The sequence below is a fragment of the Oncorhynchus clarkii genome, chromosome 7 (assembly GCF_045791955.1).
Source record: "Oncorhynchus clarkii lewisi isolate Uvic-CL-2024 chromosome 7, UVic_Ocla_1.0, whole genome shotgun sequence".
Taxonomy (NCBI): domain Eukaryota; kingdom Metazoa; phylum Chordata; class Actinopteri; order Salmoniformes; family Salmonidae; genus Oncorhynchus; species Oncorhynchus clarkii.
In genome coordinates, this window is record NC_092153.1 from 27162001 (window position 1) to 27169104 (window position 7104).

The following is a 7104-nucleotide window of genomic DNA, read 5'->3' on the forward strand; positions in this document are numbered from 1 at the left end:
TGGACCCTGTATAGGGGGAACACGGGGGGCTGTAGCATTGGGTACACAGGTAGTTGTGACCAAGGATGGTAACCGACAGAATGCTTGGGCGTTTCTTTGCTTGTTTGCTCCTATCTGATTAGCTGCAGGTGTTTATGCTCTTTGTGGAATACTTTATTGACTGTCAAGTGTCTGTGGTCTACAGTGGGCATCATAAATATTCAACCCCCTTGGATTTCTTCACATTTTATTGTGATACATACTGGGATTAAAATTGATTTAATTGACCTCTTTGCCAACGATCTACACAAAACACTCTCACAGAACATTTTTTAAAGATTAATGAAAATAAAAAAAGTATTCAGCCCCCTGAGTCAACACATGTTACAAACACCTTTGGCAGGGATTACAGCTGTGAGTAATCTTGGGTAAGTCTCTAAGTGCTTTGTACACCGGGATTGTACAATATTTGCCCATTATTCTTTTCAGAATTCTTCAAGCTCTGTCAAGGTTTTGGGGATCATGACTAGACAGCAATTTAAAGTTTTGCCATACATTTTCAAGCAGATTTAAGTCAAAACTGTAACTTGGCCACTCAGGGACATTCACTGTCATCATGGCAAGCAACTCCAGTGTAGATTTGGCCTTGTGTTGTAGGTTATTGTCCCGCTGAAAGGTGAATTCCTCTCCCAGTATCTGGTGTAAAGCAGACTTAAGAAGGTTTTCCTCTTGGATTTTGCCTGTGCTCAGCTCCATCCCATTTATTTTCGTCTTTGCCAATATCAAGTGTACGTATACCATAATGCAGCCAACACCATCATTGAAAATAAGGCGTCAGTTCGTCAACGATGTGTTGTGTTAGATGTACCCCAAACATAAGGCTTTGCATTTAGGCCAAAAAAGTGTATTCCTTTGCCGTGTTTCTTTGCAGTATTACTTTAGTGCCTTGTTGCATACATATGCATGTTTTATTCTGTATATTTTGTATTTCTTCTTTTCACGCTGTCATTTAGGTCATTATTGTGGAGTCACTACAATGTTGTTGATCCATCCTCAGTTTTCTCCCATAACAGCCATTTAACTCTGTAGCTGTTTTAAAATCACCAATGTCTCCATGGTGACATCCTTGAGCAGTTTTCTTCCTGTTATGCAGCTCAGTTCATAAGGACGACTGTACCTTTGATATTTCTGTGTGGTTTAATACATCATCAACAGCATAATTATTCACTTTTTTGTTTTGTTTTATTTATTTAACCAGGCAAGTCAGTTAAGAACAAATTCTTATTTACAATGACAGCCTACCAAAAGCCGAAAGGCCTCCTGTGGAGACAGGGAATTCAAATTTTAAAAATGAAAAATAGACAAAATGCATGTCATGTCAAGAGAGACAACACAACACTATATACAGAAAGACCTAAGACAACAACATAGTAAGGCAGCAACACATGACAACACAGCATGGTAGCAACACAACTTGGTAGCAACACAACATGCACAACATGGTAGCAGCACAAAACATGACACAAACATTATTGGGCACAGACAACAAAGGGCAAGAAGGTAGAGAGGACAAAAAATCACGCAAAGGAGCCACAACTCTCAGTAAGTGTCCATGAATGAGTCTTTGAATGAAGAGATTGAGATAAAACTGTTTGTTGCAGCTCGTTCCAGTCGCAATCTGCAGCGAACTGAAAAGACGAGCGAACCAGGGATGTGTGTGCTTTGGGGACTTTAACAGAATGTGACCGGCAGAACGGGTGTTGTATTTGGTGGATGAGCTATGATATGCGCTGAGAGAAGGACAATGTACCGTCTAGCCGTACTCCCAAGTACCTGTATGAGGTGACTACCTCAAGCTCTAAACCCTCAGAGGTAGTAATCATACCTGTGGGGAGAGGGGCATTCTTCTTACCAAACCTCATGACCTTTGTTTTAGTAGTGTTCAGAACAAGGTTAAGGGCAGAGAAAGCTTGCTGGACACTAAGAAAGCTTTGTTGTAGAGCGTTTAACACAAAATCCGAGGAGGGGCCAGCTGAGACTAAGACTGTATCATCTGCATATAAATGGATGAGAGAGCTTCCTACTGCCTGAGCTATGTTGTTGATGTAAATTGAGAAGAGCGTGGGGCCTAGGATCGAGCCTTGGGGTACTCCCTTGGTGACAGGCAGTGGCAGAGACAACAGATGTTCTGACTTTATACACTACACTCTTTGAGAAAACTTGATTATAAGCTTAACGCTTAAATGTCATATTTGTTTTTGTTACCCATCTATCAATCACTGCCCTTCTTTATGAGGCTTTAAAAAAGCTCCCTGGTCTTTGTAGTTGAATCTGTGCTAAATTCAGTACTTGACTGAGTGCCCTTACATATGTTGTATGTATGGCAGCCAGAGGAATGGGTAGTCATTAAAAAATGTCAACCCCTTAGGCCTCCCGGGTGGCGCAGTGGTTAAGGGCGTTGTACTGCAGCGCCAGCTGTGCCATCAGAGTCCTGGGTTCGCGCCCAGGCTCTGTCGTAACCGGCCGCGACCGGGAGGTCCGTGGGGCGACGCACAATTGGCCTAGCGTCGCCCGGGTTAGGGAGGGCTTGGTCGGTAGGGGTGTCCTTGTCTCATCGCGCACCAGCGACTCCTGTGGCTAGCCACGGTGGCCAGGTGCACAGTGTTTCCTCCAGCGCATTGGTGCTTCCGGGTTGGATGTGCGCTGTGTTAAAGAAGCAGCGGCTTGGTTGGTTGTGTATCGGAGGATGCATGACTTTCAACCTTCGTCTCTCCCGAGCCCGTACGGGAGTTGTAGCGATGAGACAAGATAGTAGCTACTACAACAATTGGATACTACGAAATTGGGGAGAAAAAGGGGTAAAATTAAAAATAAAAAAAAATGTCAACCCCTATTATTTCATACAGAGTTAGTCCATATATTTTACTGCTGAACTTATTTAGGTTTGCCTAAAGAAAGGGGGTGAAAATGTATGTAACAACTATCTTAGTTATTTGGTTTTATTAATTTGTACACATCTGTAGATGTATCTTTTCACTTTGACATTATGGAGTATTTTGTGTAGATGAAAGACTACACAAAATTACAATTAATGCCAATTAATGCCACAATTAATGCCACAAAATGTGAAAAAATCCCAGGGTGAATACTTATGATACCCACTGTATGTGTGGTTTATTTATAGGACTGATTACCTGAACATATAAGGTATTTCAAATACAAAATGGAATGTTGATATCTTATGTAGTGCTGTATATGTAATGTAAATGTTTTCGTGTTACTGTATCACACAATGAGGAAAAGATAGCATAAGGCCGCATACACTGAGTACACAAAACATTGTGTATGTGTGCCATTCAGAATGTGAATGGGCGAGACAAAAGATTTAAGTGCCTTTTAATTGAGTGTGTCAAGAATTGCAATGCTGCTGGGTATTTCACGCTCAACAGTTACCCATGTGTATCAAGAATGGTCCACCACCCAAAGGACATCTAGGCAACTTGACACAACTGTGGGAAACATTGGAGTCAAAATGGGCCAGCATCCCTGTGGAATGCTTTCAACACTTTGTAGATGCCCCAAAGACTTGAGGATGTTCTGAGGGCAAAAGGAGTTGTGACTCAATAATAGGAAGTTATCCTCAATATTACATACTTTCGCTGAACCTACGACCCATGAAGTTGTTTGTGCTGACGTGAATATATGTGTAGGCCCAACCCATCGGTTTTTGGGGCCAACCAGAATGGATTGAATGTGTTCGCATTCAAGAAGGCAAAATCCAGACTCTTCGTTGAGAAGAAACTTTAGTGGGTGTGGCATTTGGCCGGAGATGTGGATGGGTAGCCAGGCCAAGCCTCCCGGAATTGTACAGCCTACAGGAAATGTACAGTACATGTTAAAAACTAGTTGGAAATCCAATAATTACACAATAGCACATTTTATTTTAACACAAATTGAATTGTAAAAAAACATTGTGTTGTATTTTACCCCCTTTTTCTCCCAATTACGATCTTGTCTCATCGCTGCAACTCCCCAACGGGCTCGGGAAAGGCGAAGGTCGAGTCATACATGCTCCAAAACATGACCCGCCTAAGCACGCTCCTTAACACCCGCCTGCTTAACCTGGAAGGTAGCCGCATCAATGTGTCGGAGGAAACACTGTTCAACTGACGACTGAAGTTAGCCTGCAGGCACCCAGCCCACCACAAGGAATCATGAGGGCGTGATGAGCCAAGTAAAGGCCCCTTGGCCAAACCCTCCCCTAACCTGGACATCCCCGGTTGCGCCACTCGGGGGGCCCCGAAATGTAAAACGCTTGTTTGGTGTGCAGTTTTTTTCTCCCTAAATAATCTTAAAATTTATTGGAAAGAGGTTATCAGGTCCTTTCAAATACATGGAACATTTTACAATTGCAAATGCGTAAATCTTGTGTAAAATTTAATGTATGGCTGTTTCCCACAGACAGTTATTACCTCCTCTGAAATGCTGTTGAAGCTTTTTATTGAGGGAAGGTACCACAGCCAGAGTATATCTACCATCCTCACGTTGAACATATGAAAAACCATGTTGTACCTGCTGTAGCAAGTATTTGTCTTGTTATTTTTTGGTCAGGAGGTAAACTACTGCAAAAAATATGTAGCAATGTACCTGTTTGCGCATTACAATATTTCAGATCCATCCATGCATTATGTGATTGGCCTGTAGCTCAATGGTGTTCTGGCTACAAATGGTACTATTAGGGCACAAGGCGAGACCCAGATGCAGACACAGGAGGCAGATGGTTAGAGTCCAATATGTTTATTAACAATCCAAAAGGGGTTGGCAAGAAGAGAATGGTCATGGACAGGCAAAAGGTCAAAACCAGTTCAGAGTTCCAGAGGTACAGAACGGCAGGCAGGCTCGAGGTCAGGGCAGGCAGAATGGTCAGGCAGGCGGGAATGGAGTCCAGCAAAACAGGCAAAGGTCAAAACCCGGGAGGACTAGAAAAAAGAATAGAAAAGCAGGAGGATGGGAAAAACACGCTGGTTGACTTGAACAACACAGGGATAAATACACCAGGGAAAATAAGCGACACCTGGAGGGGGTGGAGACAATCACAAGGACAGGTGAAACAGATCAGGGCGTGAAGGGTACAGAATAGTTGTTTTAGTCCAAGTCACCCTTCATGCTTGAGTTTCTCTGCCGTGTACACTGTCCGCACCCACCAGCCGTAGCAGAGCCAAATTGATCACGCTCAGCTTTAAACATGCACTAAACTTCCATTTTAGGGTTATAGATGAACAGCTGTATTTTGGAGAGCGTATCAATGCGTATCTCATTGCTTCCTCATCTTAAAATGGTTTACAAATAGCTGTGTACTGATCTCTCGCTGTATTATTGACTGTGCCATGGTAAAGACTAAATCCTCCTTTTAATGTGTGGTAATACACTGTGCATTCCAACAATCCACAATGTGGCAAAGAACTGACACCATTTGAGTTATGCTGTTTTACGGCGTCCATATTAGGAGAGCCTCCGTCTCAGCAGAACTGCTTAGAATAATCATAACACAGTCAAATGCAGCAATGAACTGATGGAACCCAAAATGTGCAGAAACCCCATGAAATCAGAAATGCACAGAAACTGTCTACAGAAGGCCACACACAATGGCATGCTTATTTATTTCCACACACACACACACACACACACACACACAGTATCCAGCGCTAAATCCAATGCAGGATTATACAATCATACAATTTCAATGCCCTCGCTGTTTCCTTACTTTTTCTACCTTTAGGAAATTAAAATAGGACTCTTTCCGTGTCCTAACCTTACCCCCCACCACCGGACCTTTTCTCTCTCAGCAGAGAGGCGCTGAATATATGAACGGCAAATAGAGACACTGCTGTGATATGCTTATGGTCCGCGTTCGTTAACGGGATGTCACGGAGACCTTGGGGGATTATTTGACACCAATGGGCACATGCATACACTCGCACATACCTTGTAATAGACTTTGCTCAGTCGTAGGTGTCTCTTAAATCTTGGTAATGCTTTATAAGTATTATGAGCCCTACAATGCATTATCATGCATTATAACGGCAGGCTCCAAGTAAAGTGTTACTGGGAATTCATCACTTGGCTGTCTCTCGCTCTCGTTTTCTGCTCTCCCTGGCCTCAAGTTTTTACCTTGTTTATCCACAATCTGTTCATTTTGTCATGATCCTCTGTTCCGGTTACACAAAGCCAATATCCATTTGAATAGTTCTGTATAATTTGTGTTAAACTTAACTTCGTCCCTACGCACAATATGAATAGCAAATATAGCATTGTGCCTCTCACTTGTCGTGTCAGCTTCACGAAGGCTGTACATATGAGGACCATACAGAAGAGGAACAACCATTCACAACAACGTTATGTCTACAAATCTGTCTCTCTTTTGAAAACCTTTATATTTCTCTATTTTGTTTATTTTTTTCTCGAATTACAAACCTTCCTCTGCCTTTGTAAGAACAATGTTTTATTGGTAGATATGGTTGGAGCTAAGACGGCAAAGCCAACAATAACTACAAACAGCATTTTGATGATAATATGTTCTTATCCTCCAAGATATAAAACGCGAACACAATTCTCCAATGTAATTGAGGGAAATGGCTCCTGGTAATCGAAAATTGGAGCAAGAATAAGACCTTGGTGTTAAAATGTCTGCGGCTGATTCTAGAAATTCTAAAATCAACATGGCACCCTTAATGGAAATGTACAATTTAAATGGACCTAGCCAAGGTGAACATGTCACTTGTTCCTGTGAGAACATTTATTCAGGATAAACTCCATGTCTCTCTTCTTATATAGGTGTTAAAATTAGAAAAATGCAGGCGCCATGGACAAACCTACCTTGGTTTCGCCTAGTTTTTCAATAATTGTCTTGTACACACATGTGGCACCAACTAAATTACCGAGGGGACTTCATTAATTTACAATACATGACTAAACTGCCTTGTTGTCTTTGTCTATCACTGTTCTTAGTCAGATGATGCATGCTTCTTATTTAGTTTAGGATCTATTGCTGTTTTTCTTTGCTCTGTTCCTTCTTGATATTCGCATTGACAGAGTAATGCATGTAATTCAGTCTAAATGAGAACT